Consider the following 26442-nt stretch of genomic DNA (forward strand, 5'->3'; position numbering starts at 1 on the left):
CGAAGGCCAGCACAGCGGCTTGCTCGCTCGTGAGTCACGCTCGGGCCAGCCTGCCAACCCGTGCGGAGGCCAGCGTGGCGTCCGGCCTGTCCGGTGGAGCGGCGGCCAACTTGCTCATCACCGGCGCCACCGATGAACACGCATCAGTACTGTTTGAAGTAATGTTCAGGAAAAATAATGATTTGAGGGGGAATAACAGGATAGAGGGTCAGATGTGGGTCCCTCATGTCAACGGTCAAACAAAATGTGTTGGTTTAAGCTGCCTCATCAGCACGCACGTGTGGGCCAACCCTGTCATAAATGGGTTTAAACGAACCTAATCGGTACTCCCTCTGTCCCATAATATAAGATGTTTTTGCAAGCTAAAACTAGCTTGCCAAAACTTCTTACATTGTGGGACAGAGGGTGTACTAGGTAGTAGTTTTTGGCGTGGATTAAGAAATTTTGGGTATGTTTTTGCTATTTTTTGTACAATAGATTCTTCCTAGGGCTGGTTGAAAGTGGTAGTTTTTTGTTAAATACTCTACATATTGTAATTAGGAGTGAAAGTTAAGCTTCGGAAGCCAATAAGCAAGGCTAGTTACATAGTGCATATCTGTACATGATTGAAAGTAAACATCAACCATGAGTGACTAATATCTTGATGGAAAACTCGAAACTACGGAATACTAGGAAAAAAATTGCATGGTTGGAAATACTAGCAATGTTCATGTGCGTTGCAACGAATCATAATTAGAATAATACTTATTCACAAACTTGATACAAAACACTCTAATTTTGATATACATATATCACTAGAGATATATTATGTTTCAATTAGAATATATTCCTTGGGCTGTTTTGGTGAGGTCAGGGAGGGATGTGGTTGGTTAAGATACTAATTATGGGTTTTTCTGCAAATTGGTAGACAAGTGGATGTTGGTGAGAAAAGGCAACAACTTACCTCGCAGTCATTAGATGTAGATCTAATGGTCAGAAACGACGGATGGCAGACACACCATCATCACCAACTTAGTCTTCTGTAGGAGTACTAGCAAGATCCGTGCATTGCACGGAACATCAAGATGCATTTTTTATAAAACACTTGTTGTGATTGACCTATGCGGGAGTAATCCCATGTGCAAAAACGAATGATATCTTGAGAAATAGGAGATAAGGTGAAGAGGAGTGAGCCGTAGTGGTGATTGGTGGTCGGACTGAGCGGATTCATGGGGATTGGCGATGCCGGTAGCGGCCGCAAGGCTAGTTTGTTCCAGAGGCTTCCTTTCGTAATTTCTCAACAATGAGGTTGTTGGAGATAAGGATGAACGAGGGAAGGCCTTGTCTGCAAATGTGGAGAGGGGTGCGGGTAATTTAGTTTAATTTCCATCCATCAGATATAGATCAGATGGTCTATATTGCAAGATGGCACGCGTACCATCATCACCAACTCGGTTTTTTATAAGAGAAGAAATATAAGTATGGAGATACAAACATATTATCGATACTTGTTTCCGTAAACTAGCATCTACATTCTATTCAACGCCTCAGCGTGTGGGGCCTTAGCACAATGACTTCTCGACTGTGTAAAACAAAGGTTTTCCCGTGGCCGATAAGGAGGTGGTGACGGCGGCGCGCTTTTTCGCTTGCTCTAGTCCTAGTAGTCATACTAGGTGGTCTAAGCATGTGTAGATTTATTCTTTTTCATGTCTCGTGTTCGCCATACTGCCACGACTGTTGATGAATAGACGGTAAGTTATTCACGGGGAAACCCTTGTTGAGCGTGTTTGTGTGTGTGTGTGTGTGTGAGAGAGAGAGAGAGAGAGAGAAAGAGAGAGAGAGAGAATGTGCGTGCGTGATATGTCTAGAGACTGAGGCAATGATAATAGATTTTTTGTGTCTATGTGTGTGGAGGATAGAGAGAGACATGTACATGGGGCTTTGTGTCATGTAACGTGGAGACACATATACATAATTAGAGTGTGAGTGTGTTACACATGCGGACATGGGGAGAGATGAGGATCCAGATAAATGGGTGTTTGTGCGTGTCTGTGTGTGTTTGTGCGGGCGTTTGTGTGTGAGAGGGAGTGTGTGTATGTGGAGTAGAGAGACCACTAATGATGTAAATTTAGTATAAGGGAAGGGGGAATGGTGTGACATGTGTAGTAGAGGGATAGCATGGGTGCGGGCAGGGGGAGCAAACTATTTGGATGAGACATCGAGTATGTGAGAGAGAGAGAGAGAGAGAGAGAGGTCGTTTGTGTCCATAAATGGCGTATAGATAGGGAGACAATGTTGATGTTGTTCGAAATTGGCCTATGTATGGAGATGCAAGGGAAGCGAGTCATCATGTGTGATATGTGTCGGTGTCAAAACTGGCGGATCTCAGGTAGGGGGTCCCGAACTGTATGTCTAAGGCTAATGGTAAGAGGAGGCAGGGGACACAATGTTTACCCAGGTTCGGGCCCTCTCGATGGAGGTAATACCCTACTTCCTGCTTGATTGATCTTGATGATATGAGTATTACAAGAGTTGATCTACCACGAGATCGAAGAGGCTAAAACCTAGAAGCTAGCCTATGGTTATGATTGTTCTTGTCCTATGGACTGAACCCTCCGGCTTATATAGAAGACACCGCAGGGGGCTAGGGTTACAGAGAATCGGTTACAGAAAAAGGAATCTTCACATCCGAATCGCCAAGCTTGCCTTCCACGCAAAGGAGAGTCCCATCCGGACACGGGATGAAGTCTTCTATCTTGTATCTTCATAGTCCAACAGTCCGGCATACGCATATAGTCCGGCTGTCCGAAGACCCCTTAATCCAGGACTCCCTCAGTAGCCCCTGAACCAGGCTTCAATGACGATGAGTCCGGCGCACAGATTGTCTTCGGCATTGCAAGGCGGGTTCCTTCTCCGAATAGTCCACAGCGGATCTTGAACATAAGAATTGTGTCCGGCTCTGCAAAACAAATTCCACATACCCCGGTAGAAAGTATAATGTCCCACGAGTCCAATCTGCTGACAACTCATAACATGACATCACGCCACGACCCGGTCTTTATTCGAACCGTTTTTTATCCTGCCCCTCTGTATTTCGAGGCGCGGTTTCATTGGCACGTCTTGTCGAAGCAGAGATCGTGTCCCTTTATCATGGGATTCTCATCAATACGGGCATGGGTAACCCAACCGTGCCATCAGCATGGCGCTTGGGAAATAAGCAAGTTTTAGGGCGAACTGGGAGGCGCAAAATTTTTACTGCCTTTATAAATGGATGAGGATTCCCCACTGTTGTCACACCCTAGCTAGTTCATGCATTAGAGTGTTGCATCATGTTTTATTCTTTCAACAGAAACTTGAAATGGGGATGACAGAACCCCCAGCCCCCTCTGAAACCAACTAGGGTTTACTAAAAACTTTTTCAATGAACCTGAAATGCCCTTCTAAAATGCCCATCATTTTTGTCTGGCTTCAGAACCTCTGCCAAAAATGATGCACAATTTCCTAGGTAATCTTAGGGTCTTTGAATTAAATGATAAATATTTGAATTTGGGCATTTAAAATTATATAAAATATTCAAATGCTCAAATATTCCTAAACTGAAATGTTTCATGTTGGAAATATTCCAACATTGGACCAGGAGCAGTTTGGTGAATTTTGGAACTTTCTAGGTATTTTTAAAAATTCAACAAAGTTGCAGAAAAATAGAAAAAGGAAAATAACAGAAAGACTTACCTGGCGCCGCTAACCGGCCCACCTGCCGGCCCAGCCCAGCTGCCGCGCCAGCGAGCTGCTTGGCTCGGCAGGCAGGCGGGCAAGGTGCTCGGCGGCGAGCACCGCATGGGTGCCACGCACCTGCTCGCCGCTTCGCCGCTCCCCTCTTCACGCCATGTCGGGGATCACTCCCCCTCTCTCCCCCGAACCCCCCAGACACCCCCTCTCCTCTCCAGCTCCTCCCCCTCGCGCTCCCCAGCCATGGCCGACGCCACCGCCGCCGCTCCATCATCGTAGCCGCACTCCCCGCCGCCCGTGCTCCATCTCGTCGTGTCTAGGAGCTCCGCCGCCGTCCTCTTCGTTGAGCTAGCCGAGCCCCGCGTGCTCGTGCGGCCCGAGTCCACTGCATCAACCTCGCCCGAGTCCGCCGTCGCCGGAGATCCCCTTCAACGCCATCGCTGCCTCAGTCCGTCCCCGACCCCGCCGGTGGCCTCTACGAGTGCCCAGTGAGCCTAGCTACCCCTCCTACCCTTCCTCTCTCACTCCCGAGCCGTGTAGCCACCGCACGAAGATACCCACACGCACCGCCACGGATCTCGTCACCGACGTGCTCCCGGCCATCCTCCGGCCACTTCACGTGTCCATCGCACTCCCCACGCTGCGCTGGACCCAACCGTGCACTCCCCGCACCTCACTGCACCCCTTAGCCCGAGTTCGCCTCCACCCGAACTCCGGTGGCCGCCAAGGTCGCCGCCGGCGCCAACTTCGGCCACCCCGAGCCCAACGGACTCCACCAAGAGCCGCGGCTCGCCCCCAGCTCCACTCCGATGGCCTCCGCGACCCATTTGGTGGCCGGAACGGCCAAAACCACTTCCGCCGCCGCGTCGGGCTCGCCGGCGGCTAAACGCCGGCACCGCTGACTTTGACTTTGACCACGGGTGGGCCCAGGTTGACTCCGTTGAGTCACTGATAGGTGGGGCCCAGCCCTGTTAATTAACCCAGTTTAGTTTTAATTAAATTCTAACTAAAATAATCGCACTGACACCCTGGACCCACGCGTCATGTTTGACCTGGACCGGGTCTGTTGACCTGCTGAGGTCAGCGTGACGCAGTGCTGACGCAGTAATTAATTCTGGATTTATTTTTATTCAGGAAATTCCAGAAATTAGTATAAACTTCAGAAATTCAAATAAATTCAACCATAGCTCCAAATCAAACAAATTATATATGAAAAATGATCAGAAAAATCCAATCTATCCATCTGTACTATTTTCATGCATGATTAAACAAGTTAACTTGCTGTTTAGTGCAAAACATGATAAAGCACTATTTAAGATCATATATGAGTTTGGAAATTGAATCTTTGGTTCAAAATGGTTCAAACCCATCTGGTCTTAGTTGCATTAGCCCAACACACTCATATATGCCATGTCTCATGCATGCATCATATTGTCGCATATTGTTTGGTGATGTTGTGTATCGGTGTTCTCTGCGGCAGGTTCTGCCCCCGAGGAGTACCGTGATTACCCCAACGAAGAACAATACCAGTGCACCGACCCATCAGGCAAGCAACCAACCGTTTGATCATATCGATACAATCCCATGTTCTCGCTCCTGCTCTCTTATACTGCATTAAGACAACGCGATTAAAACTGCTGTGTGCTGCGGTAGTTGAACCCATTTCCTCTGCATGACCTGTCATTGCCACAGTAACTAGTTGAAACCCACTAGCATGTGTAGGAGTTGTTTGAGCCATGTATGTGTGTTGTTCCTACCTTGCTATGCCTTGCTATGCTTAGAGTCGTGTCAGGTCTGGTTCATCTGGGTGATGGGCTAGAGTGAAATACTCGTGTCAGTATGAGAGTGATGTGTTGAACACGATTTGGTAAAGGTATCGATGAGAGGCCATGTAGGAGTACATGGTGGGTTGTTTCATTGAAGCCGTCCTTAAGCACTGAGATCTGTATGTGTGATTTAAGAATCAGCTACTACCATACATTGGGGTCCTGACAGCGTTGGCATCAGAGCCGGACTGCATGTAGGTTTTCCAAGCCAAACTGGTCGATGTTGAGTCTAGAAATGCTTTAGTTATATGTAGGGGAATTGATTGTGGGATGGAACGTAAGGCTCTTTTACTTCTTTATCTCATGGCATTCTGATCTGAGTCAGTCCATTCTTCTACCGGGGGTTAAGGACTAGGATCCCTTCTCTCTATCAGGTTCACGTATTACTAATCAGTAGTACCTTATAGGTTTGATGTCTACAAGCCTAGCTCAGTTCTACTACCTTGTTGTCCTGATAAGTTGGACCCAGAACCTTGATATGATGTTGTTGAGTGTCTATGCAACTCTTTGATAAATGTCTCAAAACCCTTCTTGAGCATTTACAGTCGTTATGCTGTCAAAATTTTGCTAGAAATTCTAATGCCTTTGCATTATGGTTGTGCTTTCAGATGGCCACTCGCGACCAAAATCAAGTGGTTCGCCTGACCCGATGCATTGGTGTGACCGGTCATACGGCTATGTTAGTCCGAGTGATGATCGAGACGGGTTACCGTTTGTATCCCGAATACACGGTCGAAGAGCAGTATCGAGACTTTAATCAAAGCCAGTATCTTTGCACCGTCCGGATATTTCCCTCTTATCCTGGTTCTACCGAGGCCCTTCACTGTTCCTATGGGCTCGGTGTTACTATTGAGATGGTCGTGCAAGATGCGGCTTATTCTATGATGACCATCATGCGAGTCAGGACTGGCCTGCTTCACAACACCGACTTCCGGTATATGCCAGCTTCACTTCCTGGAGCGCACGGTTATCTCCGGGCTATCTATGCTGACTCCAGCCAGGAGGACTCACTAACTCGCACCACTGCCGAGTTGCTCGAGGATAAGGACCGAGAGAATCGGGCCTTGAGAATGGAGCTTTTCAACACCTGCGCTGATCATTGGGCCACCTTGACTCGGTTTGCACCGGCTGTGCAAGCTGGATACATGGATATGAGAGATCTGTATCCTGTCAGGTCTGCTCTGCCGGACATGATGGATTGGCGTGATGTGGGAGGCATCACCCCACCTCGTGGTCCCCGCAGGCCACCGTTTGTTGGTCCAAGACCTCACCCTAGCCCTTTTGGTCCACAGGCTCCTCAGGACCGTCTGTTTCCGGATGCTCACATTGAACTTCCAGGCTATGGAGGAGACTTCTATGAGAACTACTATGGAGATGAATGAGATAGTAGTAGATCCACTAGTATTGTAATAGTTGTATTTCCACCGTCCTGCGTGACTTGTGGAATATGACTTAGTGTGTAGCAATTCCCGGGGTGTAGGAAAAATAATGTATAGGAGCTTGGGATGCCTCCGATGATATGTAATCCTCTTTCACCGTAGAAGTACTTGTTGGTCTTGTACTAAACCTCGTATGGTGTGTATGACGATGGAATAAAAGGAGTAGTTTCTGTATCTACCATGTCATACGGATGATCATCTTGCATTCTCAGTTGTCCATTACATTCTACATTCTATGACGGGATCTTACCATTTTGGACTTAACCATTGTCTTGTTTTCCCTAGGATGGTCAACACCCGCAACAACCCTGCTCCCCCAGAGCAGGCCGAAGGCAGCAGAGTTGGGGAAACAAACCTGCCTCACCCTCCTTCTCTGGCCGAAGTTATGCTGGAAGCCGAGAGAAACAAGCGGGAGACCAACCGGTTGTTGGAGCGTATTGAACAGAACACAGCACACCATCAGAGGACTAACTTGGTGTCACTCAGTGATTTCATCAAGTTACATCCACCTACCTTCCACCACTCCGTCGAGCCTCTCGACGCTGACGACTGGCTTCGCAGTATTACTCACAAACTGCATTCTGCACTTGTAGCTGAGGCTCATAGGGTCACCTTTGCTGCATATCATCTCGAAGGCCCCGCCAGTCTCTGGTGGGAGAATTATGAAGCTATGCGCCTAGCGGGCCACGTCACTACTTGGGCTGAATTCAGCGAGGCTTTCCGTGAACATCACATTCCGGAGGGTCTCATGGACCGTAAACGTGAGGAGTTCTGTAGTTTCACTCAAGGTCGACTCTCTGTTGACGCTTACAGCAGGGAGTTCGGTAATCTTGCACGTTATGCAACCGAGGAAGTTTCTACCGATGCCAAGAAGCAGGCAAGGTTCCGTAAGGGACTTAGTCCTGAGCTTCGTCGCAACCTCCGTCTGCATGAGTGCACCTCTTTTCAGAAGCTTGTGAATAAAGCCATCAGTGCTGAGACGGGACAGACTGATTTCGACGCAACACGCAAGCATGGCCGTGACTTGGGTTCTTCATCCGGTGCTGGACCACAGAAGCGCCGTGTATGGGTGCCTAACACCGCCCTGCCACCCAGGTATACACCGAGGCCATCCTTTCAGGCACCTCGCCCAGCTCAGCAATATGCACCAGCCAAACCCTATGGTGGTCCAACCAACAATGCTCCTCCACGCACTAGTTCCGTGACGTGCTTCAAGTGTGGGGAATCAGGCCACTATATGCGTGAGTGTCCCCAAACCAACCCCAACCAGACAGCAAAAACTGTTGGCCGCGGCAAGCCGACAGGGAAAGTGTTCTACACCAACCGGCCACCACTGCACGTGGCCATGTCAATTGTGTCTCTGCGGAAGAGGCTCAAGAGGATCCCAACGTCGTTCTCGGTACGCTTCTTGTAAATTGCCACCTGGCATCCGTTCTTTTTGATACTGGAGCATCTCATTCATTCATATCCGAAAACTATGCTCGCTTGCATAACACCGCATTCTGTGACATGCCTTCGTCCATGGAAATTTCCACTCCCGGTTCTAGATGGCAAACCTCTAGTGTAAGCCATGGAAATGAAATCCAAGTCGACAGACTTGTTTTTCTTGCATCTTTGATAGCTCTTAAATTTTCAGATATTAATATCATCTTGGGTATGGATTGGATGTCAGCCCATCATGCCAAGATCGATTGCTTCTCTAGGACTGTCCAACTCACACACCCTTCGGGAAAGATAGTCAATGTCTTGACCCGAGTAGCTAAACGACAACTATATTCTCTTAACGCCAGTCCCTTGCCAGACCTTGAAGACGTTCCGGTAGTCCGTGACTTCCCGAATGTCTTTCCAGAAGAACTGCCAGGTATTCCACCTGACAGAGATGTCTAATTTGTGATAGATCTCATTCCAGGAACTGTCCCAATTTCCAGAAGACCCTACAAGATGGCACCTTTTGAACTAGCCGAACTTAAGAAACAACTTGATGAGTCCTTGAAAAAGGGTTTCATCCGACCTAGTTCATCTCCTTGGGCTTGCCCCGTCCTCTTCGTCAAGAAGAAGGATGGTACGGGCCGGATGGTTGTAGATTATCGACCTGTCAACTTGGTTACAATTAAGAACAAGTATCCGCTCCCCAGGATCAACGACCTGTATGATCAGCTCGCTGGATCCTCAGTCTTCTCTAAAATGGATTTGAGGTTGGGCTACCATCAAATCAAAATCAGGAACGGGGACATTCCTAAAACGGCCTTTGTTACTCGTTATGGCCAATACGAGTACACCGTTATGTCCTTCGGTTTAACCAACGCTCCAGCCACCTTCTGTTAATGAACTCAATTTTCATGGAGTATTTGGATAAGTTCGTCGTGGTTTACCTCGATGATATACTCATCTACTCCAAGAACGAGGAAGAACATGCCGAACACCTAAGGCTAGTGTTGAAGAAACTTCGAGAGCATCGCCTTTATGCCAAATTTTCTAAATTTGAATTTTGGTTGTCAGAAGTGACCTATTTAGGACATGTAATTTCTGGTAAAGGTATTGCTGTTAACCCCGAGCGAGTTCAAGCCGTCCTTAATTGGACTCCACCTGAATCGGTCAAGCAAGTTCGGAGTTTCCTGGGCTTAGCGAGCTATTGCCGTCGCTTTGTCGAGAATTTCTCCAAGGTTGCTAAACCTCTAACCGAACTCCTCAAGAAAGATAAAAGGTTCGAGTGGACTCCATAGTGTGAGCACAGTTTTCAAGAACTGAAAAGACGTCTAACTTCTGCTCCTGTACTGGTACCACCAGATTTTTCCAAGGACTTTGTTATCTACTGCGACGCCTCGCGACAAGGACTAGGCTGTATTCTCATGCAAGATCGACACGTAATTGCTTATGCTTCACGGCAATTACACCCACATGAGGAAAACTATCCTACTCATGATCTAGAACTTGCAGCTGTAGTCCATGCACTCAAAACATGGCGACATTACCTCTTCGGTAATCGTTGCGAAATTTACACTGATCACCAAAGTCTGAAGTACATATTCACCCAACCGGATTTAAATCTCAGGGAAAGACGTTGGGTCGAGTTGATCACAGATTTCGACTTAGGGATAACTTACACCCCAGGAAAAGCCAATGTCATGGCTGATGCGCTAAGTCGTAAATCTTATTGCAATAATCTGATGTTGCAACAAAGCCAACCACTTCTCCATGAGGAATTTCGGAAGCTTAACCTTCACATTGTTCCTCAAGGATTCCTTTCCACCTTGGTGGCGAAACCTACTCTTACGAATTAAATCACCGCTGCCCAAAAACAAGATAAAGGAATATCCCGGATCAAGGAGAACATCGCTAGCGGAGATGCTAAATGTTTCTCCACAAATGATCATGGTGTTGTATACTTTGGGAACCGACTCGTGGTTCCCAAGAACCGACAACTACGGCAGTTGATCCTTAAGGAAGCTCATGAATCTCCTCTCAACATTCATCCCGGTAGCACTAAGATGTATCAGGATCTACGCCAGAGATTCTGGTGGACTAGGATGAAGAGAGACATTGCTCAGTTTGTTGCTAGCTGCGACGTCTGCCGTCATGTAAAAGCAGAACATCAACGGCATGCTGGCACCCTTCAACCCCTAGCTATTCCTGAATGGAAATGGGATAAAATTGGTATGGACTTCATCACCGGTTTTCCCAGGACCAAGAGAGGGAATAATGCTATCTTCGTCGTTATTGATGGTCTTTCCAAAGTGGCCCATTTCCTACCTGTTCGTGAGAGTATAACTGCTAGTCAGTTAGCAGACTTGTACATCTCCCGAATAGTGTCTCTCCATGGTGTTCCTTTGGAAATTAACTCAGATCGAGGAAGTCTTTTCACCTCTTGATTTTGGGAAAGTTTCCAAAATGCTATGGGAACCCGCCTTTCCTTTAGCACCGCTTTTCACCCTCAATCAAGTGGTCAAGTAGAACGCGTCAACCAGATTCTAGAAGACATGCTTCGAGCTTCTGTTATCTCATTCGGAATGGATTGGGAGAAATGCCTTCCATTTGCCGAATTCGCTTATAACAACAGCTATCAATCTAGCTTGGGTAAAGCCCCTTTTGAAGTTCTCTATGGACGACGGTGTCGAACACCCCTTCACTGGTCAGAAACCGGGGAAAGACAATTCTTTGGCCCGGATATGATCCAGGAAGCAGAAGAGCAAGTTCGCATCGTTCGTGAAAAGTTGAAAACAGCCCAATCTCGTCAAAAGAGTCAATATGACCGAAAACATAAGGCTATGACTTTCGAGGTTGACGAGAAGGCTTACCTTCGGGTTACTCCTCTGAAGGGAACTCATCGTTTCGGTATCAAAGGCAAATTGGCTCCTCGTTACATTGGACCTTTTCGCATTCTCGCTAAACAAGGAGAAGTTGCCTACCAATTGGAATTACCTCCGCATCTCTCCAGAGTCCACGATGTCTTCCACGTTTCTCAACTCAGGCGTTGCTTCTCGGATCCTATCCGTGGAGTGGACCACGAAACGCTTGATCTCCAAGATAATCTCACGTATCGAGAGTACCCCGTTCGTATCCTCGATCAGGCCGAGCGTACCACTCGACGTCATAATATCAAGTTTCTCAAAGTTCAATGGTCGCACCATTCTGAGGATGAAGCAACTTGGGAAAGGGAGGATCGTCTTCGACTCGAGTATCCCGCCTTCTTCTCGGAGGAACCTAAATCTCGGGACGAGATTCTTTTGAGTGGGGGTGAGTTGTCACACCCTAGCTAGTTCATGCATTAGAGTGTTGCATCATGTTTTATTCTTTCAACAGAAACTTGAAATGGGGATGACAGAACCCCCAGCCCCCTCTGAAACCAACTAGGGTTTACTAAAAACTTTTTCAATGAACCTGAAATGCCCTTCTAAAATGCCCATCATTTTTGTCTTGGTTCAGAACCTCTGCCAATAATGATGCACAATTTCCTAGGTCATCTTAGGGTCTTTGAATTAAATGATAAATATTTGAATTTGGGCATTTAAAATTATATAAAATATTCAAATGCTCAAATATTCCTAAACTGAAATGTTTCATGTTGGAAATATTCCAACATTGGACCAGGAGCAGTTTGGTGAATTTTGGAACTTTCTAGGTATTTTTAAAAATTCAACAAAGTTGCAGAAAAATAGAAAAAGGAAAATAACAGAAAGACTTACCTGGCGCCGCTAACCGGCCCACCTGCCGGCCCAGCCCAGCTGCCGCGCCAGCGAGCTGCTTGGCTCGGCAGGCATGGTGCTCGGCGGCGAGCACCGCATGGGTGCCACGCACCTGCTCGCCGCCTCGCCGCTCCCCTCTTCACGCCACATCGGGGATCACTCCCCCTCTCTCCCCCGAACCCCCCAGACACCCCCTCTCCTCTCCAGCTCCTCCCCCTCGCGCTCCCCAGCCATGGCCGACGCCACCGCCGCCGCTCCATCGTCGTAGCCGCGGTCCCCGCCGCCCGTGCTCCGTCTCGTCGTGTCCAGGAGCTCCGCCGCCGTCCTCTTCGTCGAGGTAGCCGAGCCCCGCGTGCTCGTGCGGCCCGAGTCCACTGCATCAACCTCGCCCGAGTCCGCCGTCGCCGGAGATCCCCTACAACGCCATCGCCGCCTCAGTCTGTCCCCGACCCCGCCGGTGGCCTCTACGAGTGCTCAGTGAGCCTACCCCTCCTACCCTTCCTCTCTCACTCGCGAGCCGTGTAGCCACCGCACGAAGATCACCCGCACGCACCGCCGCGGATCTCGTCGCCGACGTGCTCCCGGCCATCCTCCGGCCACTTCACGGTGTCCGTCGCACTCCCCAACCGTGCACTCCTCGCACCTCACTGCACCCCCTAGCCCGAGTTCGCCTCCACCCGAACTCCGGTGGCCGCCAAGGTCGCCGCCGGCGCCAACTCCGGCCACCCCGACCCCAACGGACTCCACCAAGAGCCACGGCTCGCCCTCAGCTCCACTCCGATGGCCTACGCGACCCATTTGGTGGCCGGAACAGCCAAAACCACTTCCGTCGCCGCATCGGGCTCGCCGGCGACTAAACGCCAGCACTGCTGACTTTGACTTTGACCACGGGTGGGCCCAGGTTGACTCCGTTGAGTCACTGACAGGTGGGGCCCAGCCCTGTTAATTAACCCAGTTTAGTTTTAATTAAATTCTAACTAAAATAATCGCACTGACAACCTGGACCCACGCGTCATGTTTGACCTGGACCGGGTCTGTTGACCTGCTGAGGTCAGCGTGATGCAGTGCTGACGCAGTAATTAATTCTGGATTTATTTTTATTCAGGAAATTCCAGAAATTAGTATAAACTTCAAAAATTCATATAAATTCAACCATAGCTCCAAATCAAACAAATTATATATGAAAAATGATCAGAAAAATCCAATCTATCCATCTGTACTGTTTTCATGCATGATTAAACAAGTTAACTTGCTGTTTAGTGCAAAACATGATAAAGCACTATTTAAGATCATATATGAGTTTGGAAATTGAATCTTTGGTTCAAAATGGTTCAAACCCATCTGGTCTTAGTTGCATTAGCCCAACACACTCATATATGCCATGTCTCATGCATGCATCATATTGTCGCATATTGTTTGGTGATGTTGTGTATCGGTGTTCTCTGCGGCAGGTTCTGCCCCCGAGGAGTACCGTGATTACCCCAACGAAGAACAATACCAGTGCACCGACCCATCAGGCAAGCAACCAACCGTTTGATCATATCGATACAATCCCATGTTCTCGCTCCTGCTCTCTTATACTGCATTAAGACAACGCGATTAAAACTGCTGTGTGCTGCGGTAGTTGAACCCATTTCCTCTGCATGACCTGTCATTGCCACAGTAACTAGTTGAAACCCACTAGCATGTGTAGGAGTTGTTTGAGCCATGTATGTGTGTTGTTCCTACCTTGCTATGCCTTGCTATGCTTAGAGTCGTGTCATGTCTGGTTCGTCTGGGTGATGGGCTAGAGTGAAATACTCGTGTCAGTATGAGAGTGATGTGTTGAACATGATTTGGTAAAGGTATCGATGAGAGGCCATGTAGGAGTACATGGTGGGTTGTTTCATTGAAGCCGTCCTTAAGCACTGAGATCTGTATGTGTGATTTAAGAATCAGCTACTACCATACATTGGGGTCCTGACATCTGTCACCCACGCCCTCTTCTTCCTCTGCTCATTCATCCATGAGCTCCAACGCCCAAGCACCCAGCTCTTCCGCCCAAAAAGCACTCCAATCATGTCCGGATCCGAAGCGCACGGCAAGTGGATGGCCTCCTCCGTTCAGGAGAAGGATATCAAGAAGCTCTGAGAGGCCGGATGCCTGGCCAAGAAGATCGCACACCATCTCCCAGAGGCGGGACAGATCGTCCCTACTCCAGAACCCCACGAGAGGGTTGTATTCCTCCCTCACTTCGTCCGCGGGCTGGGGTTTCCCCTCCATCCATTCGTTCGCGGCCTTATGTACTATTACGAGATAGATTTCCATGATCTATCCCCCAATTCCTTCCTCTATATCTCGACATTCATCATCGTGTGTGAGGCCTTCCTTCGCATCCCGCCACACTTCAGGTTGTGGCTAAAGATCTTCAATGTGAAGCCCAAGGTGGTCGGCGGCGAACGCGCCGAGTGCAGAGGAGCCATGGTGAGCAAGATGCTCAATGTCAAATGGCCATCGGGTAAATTCAACAAGTCCGTCAAAGGTTGGCAACAACAGTGGTTCTATATCACCGAGCCATGCGGCGCCAAATTGGACTCCACCCCTGAGTTCCGATCCGGAGCCCCACTGCGGCTCATGTCTTGGCCCGAAAAGGGCCTAGACTGGCCTTCGTCCGGTGGGCTGACGGCACTCCAAGCACGTATCAAGAGCATGAAGGACAAGAATATCAAACTTGTCGATGTGGTCCAGGTGATGTTGGTTCGCCGAATCCTTCCTTGCCAACGCTGGACATGCCATCTATGGGAGTTTGATCTGGCCAAGCACCAAACCTTGCTGGAGTTCTTTGGCACAATGCACAAAGACATCTGGAAGGTGCTATTCAAGCCTGGCAAATCATGGCCGGACACCTCTGAGGATCGCGGGCACAAAGCGTCCTGGCCCACAAGTTCGGTGAGTCTTTATATGTTGTCAAGGTGTGTCCTCTATTTGTATACCCTGGGAAAAACACCTAATATTTCCTTGATGATTCTCCCAGGCCTGGACGGAGAAGGCAGAGCGGATCTACTGTCCAGCTCCACTGCCTAAGGAACAAGCTGGCCCACTTCTGATGAAGATGTTGGTCCAGGTGCCATACAAGGCGCCGAAGAAGGCCTAGAAGGAGGCCAAGGAGACCAGGGGCGGGCTTCGTTGTAAGGGCACTTCGGACGTGGCGTCCGAAGACACTGAGGCCCACTCCTCCTTCGAAAAAGACGAGGAAGAGGGAGAAGAAGAAGAAGAAGAAGAAGAGGAAAGCCAATCCCCCCCCCCCCCCGTGAGGGGGAGAAAGAAGAGGACGGCCTGCACATGTTTGGAGGCCGAAACATCTAAAAAGGGGAAAGCATCCCTTCCAGACGAGCCTACCGCGGTTGCCGACAGCAGCCCATAGTGGGAACCCAGGGTCAAGCCCCTGGCCAAATCGTGAGTACAAAGAAACCCGGACATCTCTATATATCCAGTCTCACTTTTGCGTAGTATTAATGAACCGAGTCTCATATTCTGCAGTCCGGCCGGGTCCGATATCGGGCGATCTTCGTTAGAAGATTCGTTGGACTCGGATGTGATAAAAACAGCGAGACTCTCCCGACGGCCTCCTCCCCCAAAGATATGGACAACATAGAGGTGTTGTCCCAAAGGGGCCCAGGCTAGGGCGAAGCTCGGGAGACCGTCGAGGCGGCACCGGAGGGCCAAACCCCGGTGACCGGACACATGGGGGAGCAAACCCCCATGGATGCTGAAGGCGGGGGCCATCCTGAATTCGGCCCCCAGCCAGAGACAACTCCGGAGACCAATACGGCTCCGAAGTTAGGCCAGCAACCTTCTTCAACAGAAGGTGGTGCGCCTATTCCACCGGCAACCTCAGTCCACCCTGAGGTGCCGGATACTTTGTTGGCGGTGCTGCAAAGCGCCTCCATCATTGAAGAGCACCGTACCCTTATGGGTGCCGTGATTGAGAAGGTTCAGTCCGTCAAAAGCGGGCTGACCGAAGCCTACACCAGCCTTCTAACAGGCTTTGAGGTAAGTAATGAAGTTAAAAGATTGTCATGATACAGGTAGTAGACCTTGATACACTGTTCGGTATTTCGAATAGAAAGCCGGGCAGAGGATCAAATACCTTTCGTAGGAGACTAACTAGGAAATATCTATGTGAATGATCAGGCGTCATTATTAACTGCAACCGCTCATACTGTGGAGGTCTCCGGACTGAGGCAAAGACTGGAGCGGGCCGAAAAGGAACTCGGCCAAGTAAAGAAGCAATTGGAGGATAACCAAGGTACGGGATAACGTTGTTTGTATTTGAATACAAGTGAGTGGTTATTTTGACTGGAAAAAATGTCATGGTATGTAATAGGAGCGGTGACCGAAGTTGAGGCTCTTAAGAAGGCGGTAGCCAAGGCCGAGAAAAGGGCGGCCAAGGAGCAGGCCACTCGTGAAAACCACGAGGCCCGGGTCGTTGAAGCTCAACAAGAGCTCCAAGAAGCCATAGGGAAGTGCGAGACCTTGGAGCAGAGTATAAAGGACCAAGAGTCCGAACTTACCAAGGCTTGCCAATCCGCACATGATGCCCGGGCCGAAGCCCAAGGCGCACTCCAGGAAATCCAGGAGGCCCAAAAGATCGCCGCGGGTAAGGCCTTTATTATGCATAGAAATACAAGAAGGAAAGATTTCGTTTACTGACCCGGATTCAGAGTTCTCCAGGGGTGTTTGCGGATCTGCCGCGCAGCATATCTGACACCGAACAATTCTACCGAGCCGAAGAGGGGAGCTCTGCAGAGAAGTTGTTCTGGTCGTAATATCTTGCGCCAGAATAACCAGTACCCTTTATCGATCAACTGAAGCAGCTGGTCGAGCTGCATAGGGCGGCCGAACTAGCCTTCAAGGATTTAATTATCCGGCTATGGCCTGCCGAACCGATTCCCAGCAGCTACTTCGGACTCGTGAAGCGCCTGGTTAGTGCATGTCCTTGGCTGGACGCCACCAAGTGGTCAGTCTGCATCGAAGGTGCGTGAATGGCTTTTGCCCACGCCAAGGTGTATTGGGCGAAGATGGATGTTGTGAAGCTAATGACCGAGGGACCGCCCTAAGGGAAAGAGCACCGCAAGCCCGAGCTGTATTATGACAGTGTCCTGAAGGGATCCTGCCTTGTGGTGGAGCAGTGTTCCAAGGATATTATCTTCCCATGAATGGATGCATATTATCCTATGCTGTAATATGAAACAAGTTACATAAAATAATACTTATTATTCGAACTATTACCTCCTGTGCAGCCGTTTTTAAAGTAATGCTGAGAGTTGGCGAGTCGTCAGCTTCTGCCCCCACGTAGGAAGTACGGGGGTGTTCGGGATGAATCTAAACACTCCTTACTCCATATTTTTGGTCCTTAAAGGAGGTGTTTAGCGCAACGAACCAGGCAATCGGACTATAAGGCTTTATCACCCTCACTTAGCCATAGGAGTTTGACAAAAGAAACGTAGGAGCAGCCCCTAGTGTTCGGAAGACCGAACTTGGGGCATTAGAAAACACCTGATCGGATAAAAACCGATCCATCGCACGATGCATTAGTTATCGCATAGTGCGGAAGAAATCGTTAAGAATTTTGTGACCTCTCGAATAGCTGACCAGCTCTCGCTGCATCATGACAGTCAGTTTTCGGCTTTCTCTACTGAGGTGCTCGTCCGGAAGAACCGGTGTCGGTGTCAAAACCGGCGGATCTTAGGTAGGGGATCCCAAACTGTGCGTCTAAGGCTAATGGTAACAGTTGGCAGAGGACACGATGTTTTACCCAGGTTCGGCCCCTCTCGATGGAGGTAATACCCTACTTCCTGCTTGATTTATCTTGATGATATGAGTATTACAAGAGTTGATCTACCACGAGATCATAGAGGCTAAACCCTAGAAGCTATCCTATGATTATGATTGCTATTGTCCTACGGACTAAACCCTCTGGTTTATATAGACATCAGAGGGGGCTAGGGTTACACAGAATTGGTTACAGAGAAGGAGATCTACATATACGAATTGCTAAGATTGCCTTCCATGCAAAGGAGAGTCCCATCCGGACACGGGACGAAGTCTTCAATCTTGTATCTTCATAGTCCAACAGTCCGGCCAAAGTATATAGTCCGGCTGTCCGAGGACCCTTTAATCCAGGACTCCCTTAGTAGCCCCTGAACCAGGCTTCAATGACGATGAGTCCGGCGCGCAGAATGTCTTCAGCATTGCAAGGCGGGTTCCTTCTCCGAATACTCCATAGAAGATTTTGAACACGAGAATCGTGTCCGGCTCTGCAAAACAAATTCCACATACCACCGTAGAGAGTACAATATTCCACAAATCTAATCTGCTGACAGCTTCTTATAGCATGACATCATGCCACGGTCTGGTCATTATTCGAACCATTTTTCACAACCATCTACTGCACGTAATGTGAGGCGGTTTCCTTGACACGTCTTGTTGAAGCAGAGATCGTGTCCCCTTATCGCGGGATTCTCATCAATATGGGCATCGGTAACCCAACCGTGCCATCAATCATGGCGCTTGGGGAATAAGCGATTTTAACGGGCGAGTGGGGAGGTGCATAGTTTCTACCGCCTTTATAAAGAGATAGGGATTCTCCTCTTTCACCCACGCCTTCTTCTTCCTCCGTTCATCCATCCTCGCACGCTCGAGCTCCAGCGCCCCAGTTCTCACCTTCTCCATACAGCCATTCCAAACATGTCCAGAGCGGGAGGCAAGTGGTTGGCCTCCTCCACCAAGGAGGAGGACATTACAAAGCTCTGGGAGGCCGGATACTTGGTCGCAGACATTGCGCATCGGCTCCCAGATGCAGGGCAGATCGTTCCGACTCCACAACCCCATGAGAGGGTTGTGTTCCTCGCCCACTTCGTCCGCGCATTGGGATTCCCCCTCCAGCCATTCGTCTGCGGGTCATGTTTTACTATGGGTTAGATTCTTATGATCTGGCCCCTAATTTCATCCTCAACATCTCGGCGTTTATCATCGTGTGTGAGGCCTTCCTTCGCATCAAACCGCACTTCGGTCTGTGGCTGGAAATCTTCAACGTGAAGCTGAAGATAGTGGTTGGCCAGCAAGCGGAGTGCGGAGGCGCTATGGTGGGCAAGATGCCCAGCGTCACCTGGCTCGAGGGCTCCTATGTGGAGACCATAAAGGGGTGGCAGTTGGGGTGGTTCTACATCACCGAGCGGCGCGACGCCAACTGGGTGGCGGCCCCCGAATTCCAATCCGGCATCCCCATGCGGCTCACCTCCTGGAAGAAGAAGGGCTTAGCCTGGGGCGTGCCCGCGGAGCTGACCGGACTCCAGAACTGCGTTAAAAATATGATAAGCAAGAAGATCAAGCTTGTCAACGTGGTCCAGGTCATGCTCTTTCGCTGGATTCTCCCGTGTCAAAGACGGGCATTCAACCTGTGGGAGTTTGATGCGGCCCAACACCAGACGCAGCGAGAGCTCTTCGACACGATGCACAAAGACGTCTGGAAGGTGTTGTTCAAGGCCAGTGAAGTTCCTCCTCCCAACACCGAGGACCGTGGACTCAGCGCCAAGCGCCACGCCAATTCGGTAAGCATTCTATATTTCGCAAGATGTGCCTTTCCTCAGTATATTCGTAAGAGGAATCTAAGCCATCGTACTGATTTAACAGGACTATGTGGCTACGGCGGAGCGGATCGACTATCCGGCTCCGTTGCCTGAAGATCCAGCAACTGATCTCCTGACGGAGATGCTGTTTCCGACGCCATGTGAGGTGCCGGAGAAGAAGGCCACGGGGACCAGAAAAAGTCTCCGGTGCAAGGTGGTGTCAGACTCATCATTCGAAGACACCGAGGCGCACTCCTCCAACGACAACGAGGAGGAGGAAAAGGAAAACCCTCTCCCCCAAACCGAGGGGGAGAAGAAAAGGAAGGCCGCCCCTTCTGGGGAGGCCGAAGGGTCCAAGAAGGGAAGGGCCCTCCCTCCGGACCACTCCACCATAGCCGCCTACAGCGACGAGGAGTGGCTACCCAGGGACAAGCCCCTGGCGAAGTCGTAAGTATCCGGATACCATAGTACTTCTGGCATGTTTAGATTTATGGCTTCTTTATCATGTCAAAATGTATTTGCGCAATCCGTGCAAACCCCACATCGACTTATCCTCCTCGGATGGGTCCTTGAGCTCGTCAGATATGAATACCTATTCGATCCCAACGGCCTCCACTCCCCAGCCCTCGAATGACACCGAGGTGTTATCTCAGATGATACCGGGCCAGGGAGAGATAGTTCTGGAGGCGCCTCAAGGCAAGACCCCCAATACCGGGCTCATGGGGGGAGATCCCCATGGATTCTGATGAGGGGGGCTGCAGCAAGCTTGGCCCCCAGACGGATACTGCGCCCGGGCTGACATGGCTAGTCGTAAACCCAAAGTGGCACAAACTTACAAGGACAGGCATCCATGACCCGACATCGAATGTGTCGGTCATCAGCAAGTGAATCCAGGCTGTAGCACTGGGCTAGCAGGACTCCGATGAACCGGGCTGTAGCGGGCTAACAGGACTCCGGTATTCATCGCGTGACATTTCCCCGAAGGGACAGACACAGGAATGAAGAAGGAGACATGCCGGCCAGCCTAAGTGTTTCGGAACAGTAGCAAGCTACCATGGCTCAGTGGAAGCACAAGGAGACATTTCCCGGTAAGAGAGGCTACTAAGGATAAACAACTCGATAGTCAGATCCCACACATACCAAGCATTTCAATAACATACACACAATATGCTCGATATGTGCAAATACAACATGGCATCACAACATGACTCTACAACTCAATTATTTTATTCAATAGGCTCCGAGGAGCGAGATATTACAAACATGGGTCTCATGACCCAACACTCAGAGCATACAAGTCAAAGCACAAGCGGAAGCTCAACATGTCTGGGTACAGACAACTATAAATGAAAAAGGTTAGAAAGCCTGACTATCTACCAGATCCTGTCGAGGGCACAAGATCGTAGCTGAGGTAACAAGCTAAACATCGAAGTCCACGTGATACTACTAGTGAGACTGAAGTCTCTCTGCAAAAACATAAAATAGGCAAACGTGAGTACAAATGTACCCAGCAAGACTTACATCAGAACTATCTACATATGCATCAGTATCAACAAAGGGGGTGGTGGAGTTTAACTGCAGCAAGCCAGCTTTGACTCAGTGGCTAACCTGAACTACGACTGCAAGTAACTCTTTGAGGTGGCGCACACGAGTCCACATATTCACCATATCAATACACCACTATGGATCAGCACCCGTCTCCCTACAAGAACGCCATCCATAGCACTCACGCTTATCTTGCGTATTTTAGAGTATCCACTTTCACTTGTCTATGAACTGTACAGGCAACCCAGAAGTCCTTTACCACGGACACGGCTATTCGAATAGATCATATTAACCCTGCAGGGGTGTACTTCTTCACACACGCTCTCACCACTTACCGCCGTTTACACGACATGTACTCGGCAACCTTCAAGCGGAAGCCCAGCGAGGTTGTCGGCCACGACCTGACTAACCACACAAGTCTCTCGTCCAGGTTTATCGCCTATTCGGGTTCCATCGACAAGGAGATCCGACCGGGGTGTCGCTCACGGCCCCAAACGATGTGTGCAGGGTTCCCAAGCCCACCTCGACGGGTGGATCTACGCTTGGTAGACCGTGCCACGGTGCCTAGTCTGTCCCAAGCCCACCTATACCGGGTGCCACTTGGTAGACTACTAACACTACCTACAAACACCAGAAACTAGTTGCAACTCCTGGACAGAGATCAAGTTGAATAATAAGTCGAGAGATCTTGGAGTGCCCGGAGCCCAATGTGTGGTAGTAACTGTTCATGGATCACAAACACAGAACTCAGTTCCTAAGGACGGTTTCAATGAGACAACCCACCATCTACTCCTACATGGCCTCTCACTGCTACCTTTACCAAATCGTGTTCACACACTTAGCTCACACACATCAGGACATGTTCACACACCTCTGATTCATCCCCGATGAATCAGACCTGACTCAACCCTAAGCAGTAGCAGGCATGACAAACAAGCATGAATGAGTAGGCACAACAGGGCTCAAACAACTCCTACTCATGCTAGTGGGTTTCATCTATTTACTATGGCAATTACAGGTCATGCAGAGGAAAGGGGTTCAACTACCGCATCATGTAACAGTTGAATCGTTGTTGTCCTAATGCAGTAAAAGAGAGCAGGAGCGAGAGAGTGGGATTGTATCGGAATGAACAAGGGGGTTTTGCTTGCCTGGCACTTCTGAAGATAGTATAGCTCTTCATCAGTGTCATCGATCACATCGTCGGAACCACGTCTACTGAGAGGGGACAAATACCGGCAAACAGGGAAGAACACAATCAATGCAATGCAACAATATGATGCATGATCATGACATGGCAATATGCTATGGTTTGAGCTAATGCAACTAGCAACAATTTAAATGAAGTTGGTTTGAACCTAGGTTCAAATTCAAACTCCATATGTGAAGGTTTAAATGCCATTATATGATTTAGCCTAAACAGCAGCCATAAGTTATGCTAACATGCATGAAAATGGTACAGATGGATAGATTGGATTTTTCTGATCATTTTTCATATATCAATTATTTCATTTGGAGTTACGGTTGAATTTATATGAATTTTAGAAGTTTTGGGCATTTTCTGGAATTTATAAATCATTTCTGATTTATTTTAATTCCAGAAAACAAATACTGCGTCAGCATTGAGTAAGCATGATGCCAGCAAGTCAACCGTGGCTGACCGGGGTCAAACCTGACTAGTGGGGCCCATTGGTCAGTGACCCATTAATTAACCCCGGTCAAAACCTGTGCTGACGGGGTTTGACCCAGCGATAGGGTCCGCTGTCAGTGGCAGTGAGGTGGCTAATGGTGGGGATTAGTCCTAATGACCGTGCCATGTCAGCAGTCGCCGGAGTTTCGCCGGCGGTGACCAAATCCGACGACGAAAACGCCACGGGAAAACGCTACAGGGGATGGTTTCGGGCGTGGTTTGCGGCTATGGGTTGCTGGGCTTCGCGCGCATCTAGGGGTGGCAGAAGATCGAGCTGGGGTGGCCGGAGTTCACCGGAATGGAGCTTGCGGCGGCGCCGGAGTTTGGGTCCCAGCAGTTTCGGTGTTGCGGTGCACGGCAGGAGCAACTGGAGGGGTTTTTGGTCTTCGGGCATAGCGCTGAGCACGGGTGTGCACGCGGCTGTAGCTCGAGGTTACGATGGCCACAGTGGCGACATGGCCGGCGGAGCCGAGCTCGCGGCTCCGGTGGAACCGGCGGCTACAGAACAGGAACGAGCTCGGGGAGGAGGGGAAAAACGCAGCAGCTCACAGCGAGTTGAACGGAGGCCTCTGCGCGCTCGGGGAGGGGCTGGGGACGACGGGAGGTCGCCGGTGATCTCGGTGGCCCAAGGAGGAGGAAGACATTGGGAACGGTGCTCCAGGGCTCTTTCCGTCGCGTGGCTCGGTGGAGACGGCGTAGGGGTCGACGGCGGAGCTTCTTGGCGCGTCGGAGAGGCGAGGGGTCGACGGTGGGCACGACTATGGCGGGCGGTGGCGACTAACCCGTTCGGGCTGCGCGAGAGAGAGCAGAGGAGGGGGAAAGGTCCAGGGAGAGTGAGAGAGGGGCCAGGGGTGTGCGTGGCATCTCCGGGTCGTCCGGGGAGAAGCGGCAAGCAGGAGGTGGCCGGGGCGCGTGTGCGTGCACGGCGGCCACACGCCTTCCTGCCTACTGGCAGGAGGTGGAAGACGACAGGGAGGAGCCCTGGTGGGCTGGGCTGGCTTTGCCCAGCTGGGCTGCTACAGTACCAGGCCAGGTGGGCTTTGCCAGGTAAGTTCCTTTCTTTTTATTATTTCATGTTTTCTATTATTCTGCAACTTTGTGGCTTTAATTAAAATAGTAAAACAATCCCAAAATTCATGAAACTGCTCATGACCACTGTTGGGGATATAACCTACAGTAAACATTTCAGTTCATGAATATTTGGGCATTTAAAATATTCTATAGCATTTAAATGCCCACATGCAAGTATTATATGATTTAATTCAGTGACCCTCTCTTGTCCTAGTAAAATGTGCACCATTTTTTTGAGAGGTTCTGGACCAAGGCAAAGATGATGAACATTTTAGAAGAGCATTTTGGGTTCAGTGAAAATGATTTTATTTAGACCCTAGTTGAATTCATTTGGTGCTAGGGTTTGGATCAATCCCCATTTCAACTTCATTTCAAATTTAACATGATGCATGGATGCAATGCCACTATCTACAACCAAATTCTAGGGATGTGACAACTCACCCCCACTAAGCAAAAATCTCGTCCCGAGATTCAAGCGTAGGGTAAGATGAAGGGGGAACGCAAACTAACACAATCTTCACGATCCAGGTTGAACTTCATAGGGGCGTTTATTCGATCACCATCTTTGTCTCGACGTCTTGCTTTGAGAACTCCAACTAACATGACAAAGAGAGGAAAGGGAAAACTCTAGCAGGATTGATCTTATCGAAGACCAAACAACTCAGGATCAACTCACAGAGTGAGACATTAATACATCTCGCGGGCTGAGACACGAAGCAAACATCCAAAGGGATGGGGTGAAACAGATGAGGAAGGTTCACTAGGTAGACAACAATTTCACACTTAAAAAGGTGGTGAACAGTTGACAACGTAGCGAGGAGTTGGATTGCCATGATACCATAACGAGACATCTTAGAGGAGGTGACTCGTAGAATCATCCCTTAAGTGGCAAAAAGAATTACCTTTGATTCACAGATCATTGAAACTCTTTATACCAACTTAAGGCAAATTACAATCGATCATTTGGAGAAGTTCGAAAGAATGGCATACGCAGTTTGGAAAGGAAACTAGAGTTATAAGACAACTTGACAAACGGAAGGCACATTCCAATCGATACCGAGGATATAACCTAGTGTCTGGGCATGCCCTCAAGAACTTGAGCATTTCCATATTCATCAAGGTTTTACCAACATCCGTGACAAGGATCCTGACAACACAACATACTACCATGATGAATACCCGTGGAAGATGCAGATGCAAAGGAAGATAACACCTTCTCAGATTTCACCTTGGCGGGGACAAGGGGACAAAATCTGGATGATCGACCGAGAGACATTTAGCACTCCACTTCTAATGTTCTCCTTGATGTGCTAGTGTAACCCATTCATAGATATGGTTCGATATCTAGAACATCAAGTAAAAGGTCGGACTTCGGGAACACCAAAAATCATAAGGCACAACTAGGGGGTAAATCCTACGAAGTCCTTATGGGGAGGTGGCCAACTTCCTCAATCAAGATACTACAATAATGGATCTTCCGACTGGGTGTGTTGGCCATGACATCCACTTTACCGGGTTACAGACAGACCAACACTATAGTTCTTGGGAAACGTTCCAACCATTAAGTCTGCCTGAGATTCAGATCTGGTTGGTGTCAGAATATTCCAGACTCGTCAAGTCCAGAAAAATGAAAGTTTGCAACACAAATCGACGAGATGGCGTTGCGAGATTCTCGGGAGATAACTATGATAGCAAGCTCCAAGACATGAGCTGGTTCTGTCACACACATGTGGACACACTGTCATAGACAAGCATGACCACGTAGTGGTCTTATGATGAAACACTACCGAGTTCTGGTTGGGAACCATCATTGAAGATAACAAAGCCTTGTGCATGTCCGTCTGGGCCCTTCGGGAATAGCATTTGAACTTCTTATCCTTGAACAAATCAATCATTGGCTTTGTGTGCTAGGAATACATATGGAATGGAGATGATCAGTCTATCAAACCATAGAATACTTCGCACATGCGTGACTGACTTGGGATAATTCCAAAGGAGGCAAAAACAAACTTTCTCGAATTCACGGCGGCAACTTACATCAGATACACGTGAATTAGAGGAAGTCACTTCTCTCATCCAAACATATAACTCAGGGATGGAACTCGAAGGAATTGTTTACAAAGTTCCCAACACTAGCTTAATGTCCAACAGAATCATGGAGAAGATAAGGATGTTGTCGATGGGCTCAACAACAATTCATCCAGGTTTCCATGAAGACGGAGTTCCATAATTATGTGAACAAGTGATAGCATTGGTCAGACCCAAAAGATATAATGGCGTATGCTCGAGGGATCAACCACGAGTAAGACAACATTACGAATATCGTTGGTTTCGGTCTGATTTGATGATAGCCCATACTCACATCAAAGGTTG

The sequence above is a fragment of the Triticum dicoccoides genome, chromosome 5B (assembly GCF_002162155.2).
Source record: "Triticum dicoccoides isolate Atlit2015 ecotype Zavitan chromosome 5B, WEW_v2.0, whole genome shotgun sequence".
Lineage (NCBI taxonomy): Eukaryota > Viridiplantae > Streptophyta > Magnoliopsida > Poales > Poaceae > Triticum > Triticum dicoccoides.